The 22746-nt window shown below is 48.1% G+C and overlaps 1 protein-coding gene across 4 annotated transcripts in view; it reads left to right on the forward strand.

The window, feature by feature from the left end:
- Window positions 1-12689: 12689 nt before the first annotated feature.
- Window positions 12690-22746, forward strand: part of CHADL (chondroadherin like) — a 79545-nt gene continuing 69488 nt past the window's right edge. For 3 of the 4 annotated variants that reach the window (XM_073644142.1, XM_073644141.1, XM_073644140.1), the window contains exon 1: window positions 12690-12814. The gene's annotated coding sequence lies outside the window, so the exon portion shown is untranslated. The remainder of the gene's footprint in view (window positions 12815-22746) is intronic. The other variant, XM_073644143.1, reaches the window with a different exon arrangement.

Raw genomic sequence — 22746 nt, forward strand, 5'->3', positions numbered from 1 at the left:
TGTGAATTGTGCGAAACTGAAAACTGTGTATTTTTACCAAATAAAATATTTTAATTGCATATTTTGGTGTGGTGATGGTGATCATATTTTTCTGAAGGATGAATTCTGAGTTAGAGGCAGTAGGAGGATGTGAGGGCTTGGATATGGGGTTTTAAGGACAAGGCATAGTCAAGCGTTACACCAAAGCTTGCAGTACAGGATAAGAATTATGTAATTTGTAGTGATAAATAGATCTGGTAGGGGGGCTGATTGAGATGGAGGAAAGATGATGAGATTGGTTTTAGAAAATATAATGAGAAGAAGGAGGATATGGCTGTTAAACACTCTGGGATTCTGGGCCAGAGAGGTAGTTTTGAGCAAATAGGTGGTACTGGAAGCCTTGGAACTATATGTGTAATCTACATAATGACTGACCGAACAACGGCCCTACTCTGACTCCATAATTAGGCTGTGAACGTGGTGCTCTTAAGACATAAACGTATCTAGGGAGGGCAGCCAGGGCATAATGCGGCGGTCCGAAGTGTCTCCCCCAGCGGCTGCATTCTGCCGCCTCCCAGACTGGGAGTCAGCCGTTCTCTGAGCCGGCTGTCAAGCTGACAGCCAGCTCACAGAAGCGGCAGCGCGCTGGCTCCCATTGTTCAATTGTACTTGCGTGTTTCAGACGCAAGTACAATTGAGGCTCTGACCGCTGGGTCAGTGCAACATCAGCAGTGTAATCAGGTCATATGACCATGCTGCTGACATCACTCGCCGGCGTGAACATTGGTGGTAAGTGCTCCACATTAGTAGAGCTGAAGACACCAAAGATTTAATGTAATGGGGTGACGGGGGGGTTGATTTAGGGTGGGGGAGATTTACAGTGCGTAGGGCTATTTACAGGGAGTGGGGGAGATTTACAGACGATGGGGGCTATTTAAAGCATGTGGGGGCTATTTACAAAGGGTGGGGGCTATTTGTAGTGTGTGAGGGATATTTAGTGTGTGTGGGGAAGATTTACATAGTGTGGGGCTATTTACAGAGGATGTGGGGGCTATTTAGAGAGGGTGTGGGGGCGATTTACAGTGGTTGGGGGCTATTTACAGAGTGTGGGGGATACTTACAGAACGTGATGGGTGCGGACTCAGTATGGGGAGCGAGGGTGATGGGATGGGTGCGGACACAGTATGAGGAGTCGGGGGATGTGTGAGGAAGCAGTATGGAAAGTGAGAGGGTAAATGTATGAGGAGCAAGGGAGAAAAAAGAGTGGGCACAGAATAGAGATTGAGTATTGTAGACGAGGGGTCAGCTTGGGGGGACAGTGTAAGGGCACAACCAGGAAGGGATAGTAAGCCAAGGAGGGGTGTGATGTGGGGGCACAGTATAGAGACTCAGCCCTATAGAGAGGACACAGTGTGAGAGGACAGTGTGAAGAGGGGTTTGGAAGGGAGAGGGCAGTGTGGAGAGCATATACCATAAGAGGGACAGTGTGGGGTCATATTTTGTGCAGGGAATATAGTGAGGGGCAATTATTTATTCAGGGGCTCAGTGTAGGGCAGATATTTATATTCAGGAGGATTATAATAACTCTGCTATTTTTAAGGGTATCGTGTGTGGATGTGCTGCAGCGGAGAAGATGGAAGTCTGCAGAGACGAGATGTGGATGAGAAAACTCATAATGTTGTCTGAACAAGATGAAGATAAAAAGAAAGAGAACGACTCCAGAGACAACATCATCTATAAGGTACCTGGATGTAAATGTTTTTCATGATACTGACTAATTCTAATATTTTTATTTATGTTAGGAGCATTAAAGGGGTTGTCCAAGTTAGTGATGAGTCTGCAGTCATTCTATGTGACTGCAGGTTTCTGAATTCTCACATTGCGCACTGCATGCTGTCAGGATTCTCCGGTATCGGCGATTTGCATACATGCGGCCATGTGCCGACTAGACATGCGTGGCTTCACTCATTAAAAATGAATTGAATGAGGCCGGACACATCTAGTCGGAATGTAGACAGAAGTATACAAATCGCATACTTGTGCAAGTGAGAATCATAAAAGTGTGCAGTGTATGTGCTGTGAGAATTCAAAACCCTGTAGTCACGTAGAGTGACTGCAGACTTTCATCTAAAACCTGAACAAGCCCTTTAATTATAAAATGAAGTCCGGTGCATGCCAATCCTAACAGCGTGTAATATACTCACTGTCAGGATTCAGCTCTGCTCACGGGTTCCAGCAGTCATCACATGGCCACTTCACTCTTATGCGATTTTCAATCTCACGGTCATGTGACGAGTTTCTCTTCCTGCTTCTCTGTCTTTCACTGAACATTGAGAGAATTATGGAGAGCAGCTTGGCAGCATGTGACTAAGTGTGCAAATCGCTTATGTGCTTGGGGGCGGAGGGGTGTGACACCCCAAGGGTCTGGTTGCCACAGTAATAGAGATATTACGTCTGAGAGCAGGTGGGAGGTCTCTTGGTCAGGAATCCTATGCATGCCACACCTCCTGCCCAGTCCTGGGAGGGGAAGGACTTCCCCTATATAAAACTGGGGCTGAGGCAGGGTTAGTGAGTAGAGTAGAGTAGAGTTGAGAAGAAGAGAAGCAGCTATAGGAAAGAGAGATCAGGAGCTCTGTGGGAGCAGTGCTAAAAGGAATCAGGGGCTGGCAGCTGAAGAGCTCGCCCTGATTGAAGAGTTACCACCGGACCCGGAGTCCGAGGCTGTGGGGATTAACCCAGACCCAGCAGCAGAAACCGCCCGGCAGGGGATTTCAGGTCCTCTGGCCAAGAAACCCGAAGGCACGGTCACACGCGTGGGACCAGCACCGCCGTCGTGGAGCGGAAGCCACTAGAAGGCCCCGAGTCACCGGCCATACGGGTGAGCACCACACGGTACACTCAGGGACGTGGGCTACCTTTACCCGCCTCTAGCAAGGAAGCCAGAAGAGTACAATTAGTTGGGGAGGCCTACAACTCCGCCTGGCCAAGGGAGATCCCATCTGCTCAAGGACTGACCAGGCCCCGACCGCTAGCCAGTACTCCGGGAGGGTCTATCTTTGTCACCAGTAAAGACCCTGAACTACACCGCATCGTCTCTGAGTGGTTCCTGCTACCCCCATCATCCACGTCGGCTGCCCTGAGGCCATACCCCTCCCGTTGGGGGTTATACCATCTACGCTGCACTATCCTACCACCGGCCTCAGCGGTCTGCCCTGCAGCGGCAGCTCCATAGCTGCATTCAACGAGTGGCGTAGTCGTCCTACATCTACTGCTAATATACCGCCACTTAGTCTGACTCCCTGGGCACGGACCGGGTCACCGCCACGAGACTACTACCCCTATCAGATCCGGCTCCGGGTAGGCTCCCGCGTGCGCAACGCTACATTAAGTAGGCCCAGGGGCGCGTCAGCTTTTGGCGTAGTCGGCAGGATCTCGTGCCCGCAACCACCGGGTACTGCGTGCCTGAAAAAGACTGTTCAAACTTACCAGTGGTGAAGATTCCCGCCATCCGTGGAGGTTTCCCGCCATCCGGCGCCATCTTCTACCTTCTTCCCGCCATAAGCGAAGTTTTCCCGCCATCCGGCGCCATCTTCTGCCTTCTTCCCGCCATCCGTGGAGTTTTCCCGCCGTTGGACGCCATCTTGAAGACGCCGCGCGGGAAGAAGAGGGGCGTGGACTCTGAAAGCGCGCGAGAACTGAAGCCCCGCCTCACGTCCGGACGTTGCGTAAGGTCCTGGAAGGAGCCCAGCAGACGCCGACGTCACAGGAGCGCGACGGAAGGTCCTCGACCCTGACGATCCACTGCGGAGCCGCGGCCTACGGAAGAGGATCATCGCAAGGTAGGCCACGGTCCACTAGGGGGGAGAAAGATGTCGGATACGGAGGAGAGCTTCACTGCCTCAACCCCCGCCAGCGCCACCGCTGCTGCAGTCATGCCTTTCACCATGCCCTATATCCCGGGAGCAGCCTGGCTACCCCAGTACTCAGGGGAGTCACATACCCTGAATGACTTTAAAGAAAAGCTGGATAGCCTCTTCCAGGTGTACCCCCTCACAGAGGAGCAAAAAGTGAGCATCCTGGTGGCCCAACTAACCGGGGCAGCCCAGAGGGAGGTAAAGTCCTGGCCACCTGGGAGGAGGACTGTCGCAGGGATACTAACCCGGCTGAGGGACACCTTTGATACCCGCACCTCAGCCGAGATTAAGCTTAGATTCTACGGGTGCAAACAGCGAGCACATGAGAATATAAGGGACTATGCACTAAACCTACAAGAGGCCCTGAGAGCCATTAAGCAGACCGACCCTGACGGCGTGGGAAACGAGGACAGGCTGTTGACCGAACAATTTATAGAGGGACTATATTGCAATGCCCACCGAACCCAGTTGCGGGCAATGGCCTTACAGGATCCTCATCTGGACTTTGCACAGTTCAAGGACAGAGCCATCCGGGTGCTCCGAGAACCGGCACCGGGTGGCGTGGTGACCCACAGGCGCCCTACTACCGCTTACCACCAGGAGGCGGCGCCCTTGTCGACAGGGCCTGTGGGAGCTGACGCGCAGGCTTTGAACAATGACCCGGCTCCGGACCTGCACCATCAGGTCCAAGAGCTAGCTAAAAGCGTTGCTGCGCTATCCCGAACTGTGCAGTCTTTACAGGTTTCCACTCCAGGGAAGATCCAGCTGGCATCCGGACCGGAGGACATCCCGTGGCGTCGACCAAGGAGGACCCCACCGGCCAGAGGAAGACCCAGCGACCGATACAACGAGGACGGACAACCCATCTGCCGCCGCTGCAATCAACCCGGACATATGGCAAGGTACTGTCCTTTAAACTGGCACAACCTGGGGTAGAGGGCCAACCCCCAGGAAAAAGATCACCAGGCCCATCGAACTGGCGTGACAAATATGTGGGAGGACGTCCAGTCTTGCCTGTGGTACTGGATGGCATCCCTATGAGTGCCCTACTGGACACCGGGTCACAGGTCACCACCATCCCGTACGTGCTCTTCAAGCAGTACTGGAATGACTCGGATATAACCCGCTACCCTGACGACGACTTGAGTATTATTGCCAGCAATGGTCAACCCGTGCCGCAGATCGGATTTAAAGAGATGACCATTAAAATCGGTAGAGTCGAACTGGCAGCACAGGGACTGATCATTGTGGACATTGACAAGCGTGAGAGTCACCCAAAGATAACTCTAGGAACTAATGTGATTGAAAATTGTCTTGCAGAGGTGATTTTCATTTTACAGCAGGTTGCCAAGAACGCCAGCTCCGGCCAGCAGCGAGTGCTCCAGAAAGAGATCCGGGCACTGATGCGACGGCAACAAGTGGAACTCTCCGGCGGTGAGATTGGTAGCGTAAGAATGTGTGACCCTTTCCCTATTGCCATACCCCCGAAAAGTGAAATGATGATTTGGTGCCGGGCAGCTATTGGTCTGAGAGGTAGAGATTACCAGGCCATGGTAGAGCCAGTCTACTCAGACAGTAGGCCCACCATTTTGACAGCCCGGGGGGTAGTTGATGTACGCCATGGGAGGGTACCCGTTCGCATAATAAATATCGGGAAAAGGGAAGTATACCTGCCCCGGTATGCTACGCTAGCCAAATTATATACTATCAACCAAAATTCTGTACAGTCTGTGGAACCCTTGCCTCCATCTCACCCGGAGGAAGGTAACGGCTCTACGAAAATAATGGAGGATTGGTGTCAGCAACTACATTTGGGTACTGACTCCACTCCCTCCCACCAGAAACAGGGAGTCTACCGGGTGGTTCGAGAGTACGAGAGAGTGTTTAGTAAACACCCGTTAGACTTCGGGCGAGTCAAGGGGGTAGAACACCACATCCCCACGGGAGACCATCCTCCCATAAAAGAGAGGTATCGGCCCGTACCCCCTGCACACTACCAACACGCCAAGGGGATGCTTAGAGACATGAAGGAAGCTGGGGTAATCAGGGATAGCTGTAGCCCCTGGGCAGCTCCACTAGTCTTGGTCAAAAAGAAAGACAACACCATGAGAATGTGTGTAGATTACCGGAAAATTAACCGTATCACACACAAAGATGCGTACCCCTTACCAAGAATAGAGGAGTCTTTGGCTGCTTTAAAATCTGCTAACTTCTTCTCCACCTTGGATCTCACTAGCGGGTACTGGCAGGTTCCTGTAGCAGAGGCGGACCGGGAGAAGACCGCATTCACCACCCCGATGGGACTTAGCGAGTTTACCTGCATGCCGTTCGGACTCTGCAACGCACCAGGAACCTTCCAGCGATTGATGGAATGCTGTCTGGGACACCGAAACTTTGAGACGGTCCTGTTATACCTGGACGATGTCATCGTCTATTCCAAGACCTACGAGGACCACCTGAAACACCTGGCGGAAGTGTTCGAAGCTCTGGCAAGTTACGGCCTAAAGGTGAAACCCTCCAAGTGTCACCTCCTGAAGCCAAAGGTGCAGTACCTGGGACGCGTGGTGAGTGCTGACGGAGTGGCTCCCGACCCTGATAAGATCACCGCAATTAAGGAATGGCCAAGCCCCTCCAGCGTAAAGGAAGTGAGGCAGTTCCTCGGGTTGGTAGGCTACTACCGAAGGTTCATTCCCGGTTTCACCAAAAAGGCAGCTCCTATGCAGGACCTCCTGATAGGCCAGTCCAGGAAGGCCAAGAACCAGAAGCCACCCTTCAGATGGGAGAAGCTGGAAGAAGAGTCCTTCCGCCAGCTGAAGATGGCCCTCACGGGGGATGAAATCCTGGCGTACCCTGATTATAGACAGCCCTTTATCCTCTACACCGACGCCAGTAACATCGGGCTAGGAGCCGTACTGTCCCAGATCCAGCAGGGGAAAGAACGGGTAATTGCTTACGCCAGCCGAAAACTGCGACCCACCGAAAGAAACCCTGAGAATTACAGCTCATTTAAGCTAGAGTTCCTGGCAGTGGTGTGGGCAGTCACCGAACGCTTTAAGCACTACCTCGCTTCTTCCCGGTTCACCGTGTACACGGATAACAACCCGTTGACACACCTGGACACTGCAAGACTCGGTGCCCTAGAGCAGAGATGGATGGCCCGCTTGTCCAACTATGAGTTTACAATCAAATACCGGGCAGGACGCTCCAATACCAACGCAGACGCCCTGTCCAGGATGCCAAACCTACCGTAGGGGAAGATTCAGAGGAACTGGAAGAAGTTGAGCTCCCCGCGTTCCACCGTCATGGGACTATCCAGTATTCCCACCGTGTAAGAAGTAAGCAAACCGCTACGTTCAACCCCTTACCTCATTTCAACTGGGTGGAGACGCAAGACAGTGACCCTGCCGTCCGTCTGGTAAAGGAGATGCTGACTCGGCCAGATGCACGCCTTGACCCAGACGCTCCGGAGGAAGCCAAGCAACTGTGGGCTGAGAAGAGTCGACTGTTCCTTTACAAGGGAAAGTTGTGCCGCAGAATGGTTAACTCCCGGACGCATGAACTAATCTGGTAAGTAGTGGTGCCAAGAAGAGACGCAGCTATGGTGATGGAGGCATACCACGACGGAGCTGGGCATTTCGGATGGAAGAAGCTGGAGTTTCTGCTGCGCGGGCGGTTCCATTGGGTAGGCATGAGAGGAACCATCGAGAGGTGGTGCAGAGATTGTGGCCCATGCAACTTAAGAAGGAGGGACCGTGCCAGCCAGAAGACTCCCCTGCGGTCCATCATCACCAGACAGCCGTTGGAACTGGTAGCCTTGGATCATGTAAAACTGACCCCAAGCAGAAGTGGCTACGTCTACGCGTTAACCATCGTGGATCACTACTCCCGGTTCTTGGTTGTCGTCCCCGTCAAGGACTTAACGGCTCACACAGCAGCTAGAGCCTTCCAGCAGCACTTCTGCCGTCCGCATGGATACCCGGAGCAGGTGCTGACGGACCAGGGGCCTGCCTTTGAAGCGGAGGTCTTCCAGGAGTTCTGCACCCTGTATGGCTGCCGGAAGATTAGAACAACACCCTATCACCCGCAAACTAATGGACTTTGTGAGAAAATGAACCAGGTGGTGATAGATCTCCTGAAAACATTGCCCCTGGAGGAACGCAGTCTGTGGCCTGAGAAGCTGCCCGACCTGGTGGACCTATACAACCACATCCCTGTAGGTTCCACCAACTGTACCCCGGCTTACCTAATGAGGGCAAGACCTGGTAAGCTTCCTGTTGATCTGGAGATGGGAGTCCTGACACCCGAGGACACTTCACCAGAAGCCAACTGGGACACAGAGAGGCAGCAGCAATACCGAAAAGTACAGGAGAGCGTGGAGCGTAGTCTCTGTCAAGCTAGGGAAAGACAAGAGAAAACTTACAACCAGTATGCTCCCGCTGTTCCCCTGGTGCCCGGAGAGCAGGTCTTGAAGAGGAAAAGACGGCTCCACAAGTTGGACGACCAATGGGAGAAGGACCCGTACACCGTACTGCCCTCAAGCCACAACAACCCAAAGATCTGTACAATCAGTAAAGATGGAGGGGAAACCACAGCCATTGTATCCCGGGATCACCTAAAGAAGTGTCCCGAACAGCTACGGAACCCTGAAGAGGAACAAGAGGACCCTCGACCCGTAGAGGAAAGGGAAGATATGGTTAGTACTGTGCTCGGAGACTTCCCTCGGTCTTGGACTCAAGTCAATGGTGCGGTTGTGGTACCCGTCCTCACGTTCCTCCAACCAGCATCCCAAGTGCCTACGGAGACGCAGGTAGAACTGGAAGAACAGCCGGTCCAGGAGGCAGAAGGCCCCACACAAGCAGACCAGGAAAATCAACCCTCTGCTTATAGTGATCCTGCCATACCCCTAGTGAGCCAAAGAGTCCGTAGACGGCTGCCCAGTTTACCCTTGACAGCTCCTATACCCTGTAGCTCAGGACCAATCAACCAGCTCCGTAGGTCCACTAGGGTCACTAGAGGCCAGCTGCCCATACGGTGGAGGATCTAAAATGTTCAAGCTATTTTATTAATATTTACCTGTTTATTGTTGCTTGTGTATAATTATGTGTTTCTAGTTATTTATAGGAGTCTTTGGTGAATTTACCGGGAATCCTTTGTGTATATAGTTGGAGCGTAACCCAGGACGGACTGAAAGACTGTTAAGGACTCGGGGCAGGACAGACCCCTACCTGGTTACGTCTCCCTGTGTTGGTGAAATGGACACCCTTGTTTTCCTCAAAAGTTACACCCGGTTGCGGACACGCCGTGACCACCTTATGTGTTGTCTCTATTAGAATGTTATTGTTTGCACCTTGTTATGTTTACAAAAGTATGTTTAGTCCCGGAGTACTAAATTTTACTAGGGGGGAATGTGACACCCCAGGGGTCTGGTTGCCACAGTAATAGAGATATTACGTCTGAGAGCAGGTGGGAGGTCTCTTGGTCAGGAATCCTATGCATGCCACACCTCCTGCCCAGTCCTGGGAGGGGAAGGACTTCCCCTATATAAAACTGGGGCTGAGGCAGGGTTAGTGAGTAGAGTAGAGTAGAGTTGAGAAGAAGAGAAGCAGCTATAGGAAAGAGAGATCAGGAGCTCTGTAGGAGCAGTGCTAAAAGGAATCAGGGGCTGGCAGCTGAAGAGCTCGCCCTGATTGAAGAGTTACCACCGGACCCGGAGTCCGAGGCTGTGGGGATTAACCCAGACCCAGCAGCAGAAACCGCCCGGCAGGGGATTTCAGGTCCTCTGGCCAAGAAACCCGAAGGCACGGTCACACGCGTGGGACCAGCACCGCCGTCGTGGAGCGGAAGCCACTAGAAGGCCCCGAGTCACCGGCCATACGGGTGAGCACCACACGGTACACTCAGGGACGTGGGCTACCTTTACCCGCCTCTAGCAAGGAAGCCAGAAGAGTACAATTAGTTGGGGAGGCCTACAACTCCGCCTGGCCAAGGGGGATCCCATCTGCTCAAGGACTGACCAGGCCCCGACCACTAGCCAGTACTCCGGGAGGGTCTATCTTTGTCACCAGTAAAGACCCTGAACTACACCGCATCGTCTCTGAGTGGTTCCTGCTACCCCCATCATCCACGTCGGCTGCCCTGAGGCCATACCCCTCCCGTTGGGGGTTATACCATCTACGCTGCACTATCCTACCACCGGCCTCAGCGGTCTGCCCTGCAGCGGCAGCTCCATAGCTGCATTCAACGGGTGGCGTAGTCGTCCTACATCTACTGCTAATATACCGCCACTTAGTCTGACTCCCTGGGCACGGACCGGGTCACCGCCACGAGACTACTACCCCTATCAGATCCGGCTCCGGGTAGGCTCCCGCGTGCGCAACGCTACACTAAGTAGGCCCAGGGGCGCGTCAGGGGCATCAAACTGAATTCTTGCCCCGGGTGCTAGAAAACCTAGATACACCTCTGTCTTGAGACACTGTCTATGGATGTCTGTATTAACCAGATTCACACAAATACAGCTTAACTTGACTGCAGAGGCATGTGTGAAGATTCCAGAAGAAGTTTTATTTTCAAGCTGAATTTTTGTAGTTATGCACAATTTCAGTAGCAGTAGGTAAAACGACAATTCTGAAATGGAGACGTGCAGATATCAACTTCCTAACATGGCTGACATACACTAACTTGGAAAGAAGGGAGGTGTAACGGACATCAGAGCTGAGGAGACAGACAGAGAGATAGGCAGTAATTAACCAATACAAGGGCTAAAAAACATTTATTCAAAGCATCCCCTGAAATACATCATATAACCCTATCAAAAAGAGGAGACTTCTGCTCAATAAAAAATACAAAACTTTATTGATTAGAAATTATCAACACACAACATTATAATAAAGTTAAAGGCAAAAGGTAATAGAAAAAAATAACAACCATGTGACATACAGTACAGACCAAAAGTTTGGACACACCTTCTCATTTAAAGATTTTTCTGTATTTTCATGACTATGAAAATTGTACATTCACACTGAAGGCATCAAAAATATGAATTAACACATGTGGAATTATATACTTAACAAAAAAAAGTGTGAAACAACTGAAAATATGTCTTATATTCTAAGTAGCCACCTTTTGCTTTGATGACTGCTTTACACACTCTTGGCATTCTCTTGATGAGCTTCAAGAGGTAGTCACTGGAAATGGTCTTCCAACAATCTTGAAGGAGTTCCCAGAGATGCTTAGCACTTTTGCCTTCACTCTGCGGTCCAGCTCACCCCAAACCATCTCGATTGGGTTCAGGTCTGGTGACTGTGGAGGCCAGGTCATCTGGCGTAGCAACCCATCACTCTCCTTCTTGGTCAAATAGCCCTTACACAGCCTAGAGGTATGTTTGGGGTCATTGTCCTGTTGAAAAATAAATGATGGTCCAACTAAACGCAAACCGGATGGAATAGCATGCTGCTGCAAGATGCTGGGGTAGCCATGCTGGTTCAGTATGCCTTCAATTTTGAATAAATCCCCAACATTGTCACCAGCAAAGCACCCCCTCACCATCACACCTCCTCCTCCATGCTACACGGTGGGAACGAGGCATGTAGAGTCAATCCGTTCACCTTTTCTGCGTCGCACAAAGACACGGTGGTTGGAACCAAAGATCTCAAATTTGGACTCATCAGACCAAAGCACAGATTTCCACTGGCCTAATGTCCATTCATTGTGTTCTTTAGTCTCTTCTGCTTGTTGCCTGTCCTTAGCAGTGGTTTCCTAGCAGCAATTTTACCATGAAGGCCTGCTGCACAAAGTCTCCTCTTAACAGTTGTTGTAGAGATGTGTCTGCTGCTAGAACTCTGTGTGGCATTGACCTGGTCTTTAATCTGAGCTGCTGTTAACCTGCGATTTCTGAGGCTGGTGACTCGGATAAACTTATCCTCAGAAGCAGAGGTGACTCTTGGTCTTCCTTTCCTGGGGCGGTCCTCATGTAAGCCAGTTTCTTTGTAGTGCTTGATGGTTTTTGCAACTGCACTTGGGGACACTTTCAAACTTTGCCCAATTTTTCAGACTGACTGACCTTCATTTCTTAAAGTAATGATGGCCACTCGTTTTTCTTTACTTAGCTGCTTTTTTCTTGCCATAATACAAATTCTAACAGTCTATTCAGTAGGACTAACAGCTGTGTATCCACCTGACTTCTGCACAACACAACTGATGGTCCCAACCCCATTTGTAAGGCAGGAAATCCCACTTATTAAACCTGACAGGGCACACCTGTGAAGTGAAAACCATTTCCGGTGACTACCTCTTGAAGCTCATCAAGAGAATGCCAAGAGCGTGCAAAGCAGTCATCAAAGCAAAAGGTGGCTACTTTGAAGAACCTAGAATATAAGACATATTTTCAGCTGTTTCACACTTTTTTTTGTTAAGTATATAATTCCACATGTGTTAATTCATAGTTTTGATGCCTTCAGTGTGAATGTACAATTCTCAAAGTCATGAAAATACTGAAAAATCTTTACATGAGAAGGTGTGTCCAAACTTTTGGTCTGTACTGTATGTCATATGTTGTTAAGGGGTTAAAACTGCATGTACAAAAAAAAAACAATAGTGTGTCTGGTCAGTAACTAGGATAAATAGTCAGGTCCTGAACTTTTAAAATAGATGAACAAATGAAGTGTATACCAAAAATAATATTTGTTTATCAATTTCCAGTGTAACATTTTTGCACTGTTTACGAAGCAGTTCCTACATAATTGAACTGAGATATTTTAGAACTATGTGGCCTCTGACACAACCCCCTCCTACTTTCTTCATATTTGACTCCACCTCACGTCTCCTCTTTGCCATTTAAACATCACTTGAGTATTTAAGTATAAGAGCGCTCCTTACCTGCTTCAATCTGACAATCTACCATCCAAGCTGGATTACCTTTTCCAGTGAGTTATTCTCTTTCTATTTACTATTTCAGAAACTAACTAAAATAGTTTGTAATCAGGTTCACAGGAGAACAGGATAAAACTTGTAGAAATTAATGTACGGTAATTATTGTGATGACTGCTCGTTATATTCATCATTTAATTGAATTTCTTTATCTTTGTTTAAAACTAACTGTTTAAAATAATGTTTTTAAAAGAATTAATAGCTTCTCTGACAATGCTGAGTCTCACTATGTCCAGCAGAAATAAGTATAGTGAATATGCTAGGAGCTAGACGACAGGCTCATCTTTCAGCCTGCTCATTTCCTCTGCATGTTGTGGAAAACTTTGCTGAATAGCCTTTTATTCATGAAGTAAAGTAGTAGCTCTGTTAGCAGGGCACTCTGTTACGTGGGCATTTTGTGTACTGGCCATCAATGATTTACCTACTTTTTGGTCACTTTGGTGCAATTTAGTTCTAACTTTTCATAGCTGGTAACATCATTTGTCAAAGGGTGACACGTTATGTATTATAATATTTGAAAACCAGTCAAATTCAGTCACGTCTTAGAGGGACCTACTATGTTTGTCTACTTAGTGATAGACATGGACATAGGTATCTTATGAGGAAAAAGCAAAAAAATACAAAAAACTGTTTTCTTTGACAAAGAGTAAGACTCGAAATAAAGTATTACTAGAATATAGAAGCAAAATATCCATTAATTTCTCTCTGTTGTCAATTAAATGCTTGCTTTTCTGTAAAGCTGCAGAAAATTGGTATAGGTAGACAGTCAACAATTTCTGTGTAGTGTGAAACATATCATCTAAAATTGTTCATTCCTGATGAGATGATCAAATTGATTTGGTATAAATCAAATTAAAATTTTAGAAAATTTAAACATTTCGAATTCTGCAAATCAACAAAAAATGTCCACCATTTTACACATTACAAAGGATTGCATCAATCACAGAAGACTGATATAACCTCTGGTGCGACTGCGTGTGCTTTCCCATAATGCTTTGCAACTATCACATCACATGGCATGGCGAAGGAAATCAGGAGAGTCTATCAAAGCCTGTATAAAAGCCTAAGCAGGGAATGCAGCAGCCATTTTAGGGTGATTTAGGATAATGAGAGAACGTTAGAACTCTAAGCTTAGCAAAAGAGATAGGAAGAGAAAGCCCTAAAACATTGGACAAATACTCCAGACCGTAAAGTGTTGCATAACTTCATCAGTGAAGGACATGAGACACATAGTCTGGGAACAATACAGAGATCCAATTGATGGAGATAGGGGAAGTACTAGCAGTAGTGATAAGTGAGCACACGTTCTGTTAACCCTTTTGGCGAGCATGCTCGGGTGCTCGCCGAGTATCTTCAGCGTGCTCGGGTGTTATGTTTCAGTCACTATGTGCTCATGATTTGCAACTGTTTGACAGCTTTAATACATTTGAGGAATGCCTGTTTCTTAGGCATTCCTCACATGTATTAAAGCTGTCAAACAGTCACAAATCATGAGCATGGAGTGACTCAAACATAACACCCGAGCACGCTGAAGATACTCGGAAAACACCCGAGCATGGTCGTAAATCTCGAGTAACGAGCATGCTCGCTCATCACTAGATAGCAGCAGTGCCAGACTCAGTGTGATTGATCAGTGATAAAATATACAGATGCATCTCACAAAATTAGAATATCAAAAAGTTAATTTATTTCAGTTCTTCAATCCAAAAAGTGAAACTCATATATTATAGAGTCATTACAAAAAGAGTGATCTATTTCAAGAGTTTATTTCTGTTAATGTTGATGATTGTGGATTACAGCCAATGAATAGACAAAAGTCATTATCTCAGTAAATTAAAATAATTAACAAAAAACACCTGCAAAGCCTTCCTAAGCGTTTAAAAAGGTCCCTTAGTCTGTTTCAGTAGGCTCCATAATCATGAGGAAGACTGCTGACTTCACAGATGTCCAGAAGGCAGTCACTGACACACTCCACAAGGTCCCAGAGTTCTAATTTTCATTTGGAAATCAAGGTCCCAGAGTCTGGAGGAAGAGTGGAGAGGCCACAATCCAAGCTGCTTGAGGTCTAGTGTGAAGTTTCCACAATCAGTGATGGTTTGGGGAGCCATGTCATCTGCTGGTGTAGGTCCACTGTGTTTTATCAAGACCAAAGTTTTAGAGCACTTCATGCTTCCCTCTGCCGACAAGCTTTTTGGGGATGGAAATTTCATTCTCCAGCAGAACTTGGCACCTGTCCACACTGCCAAAACTACCAATACCTGGTTTAAAAACAACAGTATCACTGTGCTTGATTAGCCAGCAAGCTCACCTGACCTTAACCCCATAGAGAATGTATGGAATATTGTCAAGAGGAAGATGAGAGACACCAGACCCAACAATGCAGACGAGCTGAAGGCTGCTATCAAAGCAACCTGTGCTTCCATAACACCTCAGCAGTGCCACAGGCTGATCGCCTCCATGCCACGCCGCATTGATGCAGTAATTGATGCAAAAGGAGCCCCGACCAAGTATTGAGTGCATTTAAAAACATTTTTCAAGCTGTTGTTATAAATATTCTAATTTACTGAGATAATGACTTTTGTGTTTCCATTGGCTGTAAGCCATAATCATCAACATTAACAGAAATAAACACTTGAAATAGATCACTCTGTTTGTAATGACTAGTGTTGAGCGATACCTTCCGATATCAGGAAATATCGTATCGGATTGGATCGGACCGATACTCAAAAAGTATCGGATATCGCCGATTCCGATACCGGAAACCAATGCAAGTCAATGGGACACTAATATCGGAATGAAAATAAACCCTTTCTTTCCTTGTAGGTTAATTCTACATGAAGTAAAACAACTAAGAATAATGTAGAATGTATTATGCGAAAAGCCGGCAATTCATCAGCGCATATGTGATGAACCTGTAGCCGCCATCTTGGTAATGATAAATCATATCCAGGGATGGCCACACTTCAGCAGCCCCCACCCTTGGGACCTTCTGTTAAAACGTCAACTAGATAGTTTCCCCCCATCCAGGCTCCTGTAAGATAAGAAGCCTACTTAACACTTGAATGCTAGGAGCTTCAAAGACTTCGAGAGGAAACACAGCCAGCAGGGGGGGGTGCTTCGTCTATCTGTACCTGACCATTTGTCCCATAGGACTAGTTTCTTTGTCTGTCACAAGCATGGAGGCATAAGATATAGAAACATGAATAGTACACGCATGTTGCGTGGGATGGGCCAATAAAAAAATATCACGGCGTCCCGGAGCCATTGCGCACACAAGCCTCCGCGGTAGACGTTTGTACGTGCTCTGGAAGCCAAGATATAGCGCGGAGCCATTCCTGAGGACCGTATGGTATCATAATTGATATCAAAAGGTCGGTTACGGCGGCCCGAATCCATGGGAACCCCTGGGGGTATCATGAGACCATCCCAGAAGAAGTTATTGGGTTCCATAGAATTTGGGCTTCTGATCGAAGTTAGACCTGAGGGTGGAGACTGAGCCAGCTGACCTCACCAGCAGTGGGCGGGACGGGGCAGGTAAGATAGCAGGACAGACAAGAGACAAGTCAGTTTTTGACCCAAGAGTGGTGTGCTGAACATCTGAGCACCAGCTGAGGCCACCAAGGGGAGGAGCAGTTTGACCATGCGGTGGTAGGCCTCAGCCTGTAACAAAGAACCGTGCCTGCGACCACAGAATCCTCTCCCTGCGTCACAAGAAAATCAAGAAACCGGTAACTGATATGCTGTGGTAATTCTGTGTGTTGTATTCCATTGTTGTATAGTTTAGCCTGACCTTATACCTGTGTATATTTAGTTGTATATCGTGTATCTAGTGTATTATTATAATCAATTACCTCAAGTAATTGTGGGCCTGCCTTTTATTCTGCATAACGAACGCACGTCCGTGTGAGCTCGGCTCAAGCCAAAAACGCTACCCAGGGTTGGTTCCTGACCCGATATAGGCCCATTCACGGACTGGGCGTATATCTAAAATAGGGACTGGTGGCAGCATACCAACTGGGGATTGGGGAAGGCTGGTAGTGACGGTCGGAGGTTCAGATATATATATTCCTGGCGCGGCCAAGGAAGATATATATACCGCCCTCACTACAGAGGGCCCCGATACCCAGTAGGTTACAGGACAGTCTCCCTGGCGACCGCTTATCCTAGGTGCAGTTCCTTGACTGACCTGAGGCTAAGAGGGCGCTAGCGAGTTGTGCTGTGTAGTGACGTTACGGTTTAGTGACGTTGAAGGGATAACACACGACCGTGTTCCCTGCGCTGGTTGCAGCTTCCTGGCACTACTTTCTCTAGGTGCAGTACCTTGACTGACCTGAGAGGTAAGGGGGCGCCAGAGAGCTGCACCCACCGGCCGGCTTTCATCACAGCATACACCGGTACCCGACAATTTACAACAGAAAGAATAGAGCACCACACATAGATTAGATAGATAGAAACATGTCAGTCACATATATATGAAGTACAGTGACAGTGTTGCTTACTGTGCTTGTCATTTAGTGTAAAGGATTTATTTAAAAAAATATTAGTGTTTTCGTGCACCGTCTCTTTAAAAAAGCCGGCCGGCAATTCAGCAGCGGTACCCGACAATTTATAACAGACACAATAGAGCTTCGCACATAGATTAGATAGATAGAAACATGTCAGTCACACATATAAGAAGCACAGTGACAGTGTTGGTTACTGTACTTGTCATTTAGTGTAAAGGATTAATTTAAAAAAATAATAGTGTTTTCATGCACCGTCTCTTTAAGAAAGCCGGCCGGCAATTCAGCAGCGGTACCCGACAATTTAGAATAGAAGGAATAGAGAATCACACATAGATAAGATAGATAGAAACATGTCAGTCACATATATATGAAGTACAGTGACAGTGTTGATTACTGTACTTGTCATTTAGTGTTAAAATAAAGGATTTATTTAAAAAAAAAATGGCGTGGGGTTCCCCGTAATTTTAGTCTCTAGCGGAGGTTAAGCAGACGTCTGGGGCAGATGTTTGAAGCCTGGGAAGGGGGTAATACCCACGGAGCTTCCCAGGCTACTAATATCAGCCCCCAGCTCAATACCTAGCCTTTACTAGCTTTTAAAATGGGGGACCCCCCCAAAAAAATGACGTGGGGTCCCCCCTATTTTAATAGCTAGCAAAGGCTAGGCAGACAGCTGGGGGCTGATATTAATAGCCCAGGAAGGGAGCCATGAATATTGGCCCCCTCCCAGGCTAGAAACACCAGCCGTCAGCCGCCCCAGAAATGGCGCATCCATAGGATGCGCCAATTCTGGCACTTAGCCTCGCTCTTCCCACTGCCCTGTAGCGGTGGCAGTGGGGTAATAGGGTTGGGGTTGATGTCAGCTTATAATGCCAGCTGACATCAAGCCCAGGTTAGTAATGGAGAGGCGTCTATAAGACACTCCCATTACTAACCCCATAGTGAAAGTTAAAAAAAAAACACAAACACCCAGAATAAAGTCCTTTAATTGAAATAAACACACAATTCTTTATTGTTCTAAATTAAACCATACTTACCGTCACGCCCATTCCAGCTGAAGCCAACGATCTCCTGCAATAAAAGAAAAATAATAAAGCAACCTCATCCTTACCTTTCCATGGTTCCCACGATGGCTCCAGCTCTGCTTCATCGAGATGACAGGCTGGACCGCAGCAGAAAGCTGCCATCCAGCCTGTCATCCCGCGGACACTGAGAAGCGCAGGCATGCTTGCGCTCCTCAGTGTCTCTCTGTGACGGCATAAAGATGAGCCGAGGTCATGTCCAATGATCTCAGCTCACCTCATGCACGTCACTGACAGCGTGGGAGAATTCTCCTGCACTCAGCGCTTCAGCGTGAGAATTTTCCCACGCTGTCAGTGACGTGCATGAGGTGAGCTGAGTTCATTGGACATGACCTCGGCTCATCTTTATGCCGTCACAGAGAGACACTGAGGAGCGCAAGCATGTCTGCGCTTCTCAGTGTCTGCGGGATGACAGGCTGGATGGCAGCATTCTGCTGCGGTCCAGCCTGTCATCTCGATGAAGTAGAGCTGGAGCCATCGTGGGAACCATGGAAAGGTAAGGATGAGGTTGGTTTATTATTTTTCTTTTATTGCAGGAGATCGTTGGCTTCAGCTGGAATGGGCGTGATGGTAAGTATGGTTTAATTTAGAACAATAAAGAATTGTGTGTTTATTTCAATTAAAGGACTTTTTCTGGGTGTTGTGTTTTTTTAAAATACTTTACTAGAAATTCATGGTGGTCATGTCTAATATTGGCGTGACCCCATGAATTTCGGGCTTAGGGCCAGCTGATAATGCCAAGCTGGCCTTAACCCCTTTATTACCCAGTGAGCCACCGCACCAGGGCCCTGGATGAGTTGGGTACAGCGCCAGAAGATGGCGCTTCTATGAACGCGCCATTTTCCGGGGCGGCTGCGGACTGCAATTTGCAGCAGGTGGGGCCCAGAAAGCTTGGGCCTCCCTGCGCTGCAGATTCCAGCCCCCAGCTGCCTAGTTGTACCTGGCTGGACACAAAAATAGGGCGAAGCCCCACGTATTTTTTTTTTAAATTATTTCATGAAATTCATGAAATAATTAAGAAAAAAAGGGCTTCCCTATATTGTTGTGTCCGGCCAGGTACAAATAGGCAGCTGGTGGTTGGGGGCAGCCCGTTCCTGCCTGCTGTACCTGGCTGGACACAAATATAGGACGAAGCCCCACATCAATTTTTTTTAAATTATTTCATGAATTTCCTGAAATAATTAAAAAAAATTGACGTGGGGCTTTGCACTATATTTGTGTCCAGCCAGGTACAGCAGGCAGGAACGGGCTGCCCCCAACCACCAGCTGCCTATTTGTACCTGGCCGGACACAACAATATAGGGAAGCCCTTTTTTTCTTAATTATTTCATGAATTTCATGAAATAATTAAAAAAAAAAATACGTGGGGCTTCTCCCTATTTGTGTGTCCAGCCAGGTACAACTAGGCAGCTGGGGGATGGAATCTGCAGCGCAGGGAGACCCAAGCTTTCTGGCTCCCCCCCACCCCGCTGCAAATTGCAGTCCGCAGCCACCCCGGAAAATGGCGCGTTCATAGAAGCTGGATGCTGTACCTGGCTGGCATACAAAAATATGGCAAAGCCCATGTCAAAATTTTTGGGAAAAATTAATTAAAAAATAAATAATAATTTAGGGACTGCATCTTTATTAACTCCTCAAATGTCATTTAGTGTTAAAATAAAGGATTTATTTAAAAAAAAAATTGGCGTGGGATCCCCCATAATTTTAGTCTCTAGCGGAGGTTAAGCAGACGGCTGGGGCAGATGTTTGAAGCCTGGGAAGGGGGTAATACCCACGGAGCTTCCCAGACTACTAATATCAGCCCCCAGCTGAATACCTAGCCTTTACTAGCTATTAAAATGGGGGACCCCCCAAAAAAAATGACGTGGGGTCCCCCCTATTTTAATAGCTAGCAAAGGCTAGGCAGACAGCTGGGGGCTGATATTAATAGCCCAGGAAGGGTGCCATGAATATTGGCCCCCTCCCAGGCTAGAAACACCAGCCGTCAGCCGCCCCGGAAATGGCGCATCCATAGGATGCGCCAATTCTGGCACTTAGCCTCGCTCTTCCACGCTGCCCTGGTGCGGTGGCAGGGGGTAATAGGGCTGGGGTTCATGTCAGCGCCAGCTGCCATGAAGCCCAGGTTAGTAATGATGGGCGTCTATAAGACACCCCCATTACTAACCTACAAAGTGTTAAAAAGAAAAAACACACTACACCCAGAAAAAAATAATTTATTTGAAATAAAACACACCATTTTATTTAATTCTTAGTTTACTAAAAAAAAATAGTTACCTTTCCACGTTCCTGCGCTGATCTCCCATGCACAGCTGTCACATCTGGAGATGGTGACAGCTGTGCATGGCTGCTGTAAGCTCACGCTGCCGGGAACACGTCCGCTCCCGGCAGCGGGAGCCACTGACTGAGGTCACCGGAGTGCATTCAGGCAGCGCAGCTCCGGAGACCTCCTTTACGGCACTGCTGTACCGTAGGAATTTCTCACGATACAGCGGGGCCGTAAAGCAGCTAACCGGAGCAGCGCTGCCTGAACTCCGGCGAACCCTTACGGCCCCATCATTCTAGCGGCGGCGGCGGTTCAGAGCGGTCACATTCTATGTGGCTGCTCTGAACTGGAGATCTTCGTGGGACACTCGTGGACTACTACGGAGGGGTAAGGATAAGGTTGTGGTTTATTATTTTATATTTTATTACAGGAGATCGATGGCTTCGGGGAATTAGGTGTCTAGGTGAGTATAGGTGTAGTTTTTTATTTTTTACTTTATTTTAGGTGGCGATCGGCGGGGACAGGTAATGTATAAACTAATTTATTGTAGGTAACCACTGGCCACCAATGACATGTATTTAAAATTTATTGGGGACACAGTAGGGCAATTTAAATAGCAGGATCAGGCTGATGGGAACTACTGCTCCCATCGAGCTGATCCTGCTGGCACGAGTGGACGGGGGACAGACATAGGCCGATGGGAGTAGTAGTGTCACATCGGCCTATGTCTGCCTGCACTCACACACCCCCAGACATCGCACAGACACCGCGCACACCCGCACACACACACCCGCAGACATCGCACAGACACCGCGCACACCCGCACACACACACCCGCAGACATCGCACAGACACCGCGCACACCCGCACACATCGCACAGACACCCACACACACCAATCATGACCGGTCTGGGAGGTGAGGCTGACCTGTGCGACCGTGGGAAAGTTCATGTGAGTTCATGCAATGCAGTCAAGCATGAACTCACATGAACCCTCTGAGGGCACCGCGGCGACTTCAAATGAACAGCTGATCGGCATCACCTGATACCTCAGCTGTTCATTTGAAATAACCGGCGGGAAAGCGAGCACAGAACGGGAAAGCCGGCGGTGAAGTCTTTTCATTGCCGGCTTCCCCGCCCGGGTCCTTCGCTCCCCACTCCTTGGTGCTGCGCTCCCCGCCCGGTCCTAACTTACGATCGGGATGGGAGGTGGCGGGGGAGCGGAGGATCGGTGTGGTAGGCTGCGGGGAAGCAGTATGGGGCTGTGTGATTGTTTAAAAGCCGGCGGCTTTTTACCGCCCGCCGGCTTTTAAACAATCAGGAGAATTCTCTCACGCTGGTATGGCATTCTGATGACAGGCTGGATCTCAGCTGAGCGCTGCCATCCATCTTGTCATCGTTCAGAGACACTGCAGAGCGCAGGCATTATGGGAACTTCCGATTCCGGTATTCGATATTGTAAAAGTATCGGAATTAAGTATCGGAATTCCGATACCGCGAATATTGGCCGATACCCGATATTTCAGTATCGGAATGCTCAACACTAGTAATGACCCTATATAATATGAGTTTCACTTTTTGTAGTGAAGAACTGAAATAAATTAACTTTCTGATGATATTCTAATTTAGTGAGATGCACCTGTAGCTGGCATCTGTCCTGCTGCCTTTAAATTACAATTGCAAAATAGTTTTTAGAAAAAAAAAATCTGAAATCAGTCAGATGTTTTACTTGGTTGTCACAAGCAAAGGTACTGAGTTTTTGCATTTCTTGTGTAATCATTTTTGTGAAGGAGGAATAATTGTTTTTGAAAAATACAAAAGAAAATTCCCCCAAATCTAGTCATTTAACTGCAACTGTCTACCCTTACAAGGCGTAAGGTTTTTTTTGTGCATCCATCTGTTTTACATCATACTGTCAAATTTTACATCCTTACATGGCACATTAGCGCCTTAATGATCGCTAATATGCGGAAAATGGCGGCCGCTAAGGGGGCCTTGTTCCCTCATCGCCATTTTAAAACGGGAATAGGGCAATGGCGCATCCCAGAGTCAGAAAATCTCCGGTGTTTCAGCTATCAGCAG

This window comes from Phyllobates terribilis, unplaced genomic scaffold, assembly GCF_046119375.1.
Source record: "Phyllobates terribilis strain yellow unplaced genomic scaffold, ASM4611937v1 Scaffold_8__6_contigs__length_399053987, whole genome shotgun sequence".
Classification (NCBI taxonomy): Eukaryota; Metazoa; Chordata; class Amphibia; order Anura; family Dendrobatidae; genus Phyllobates; species Phyllobates terribilis.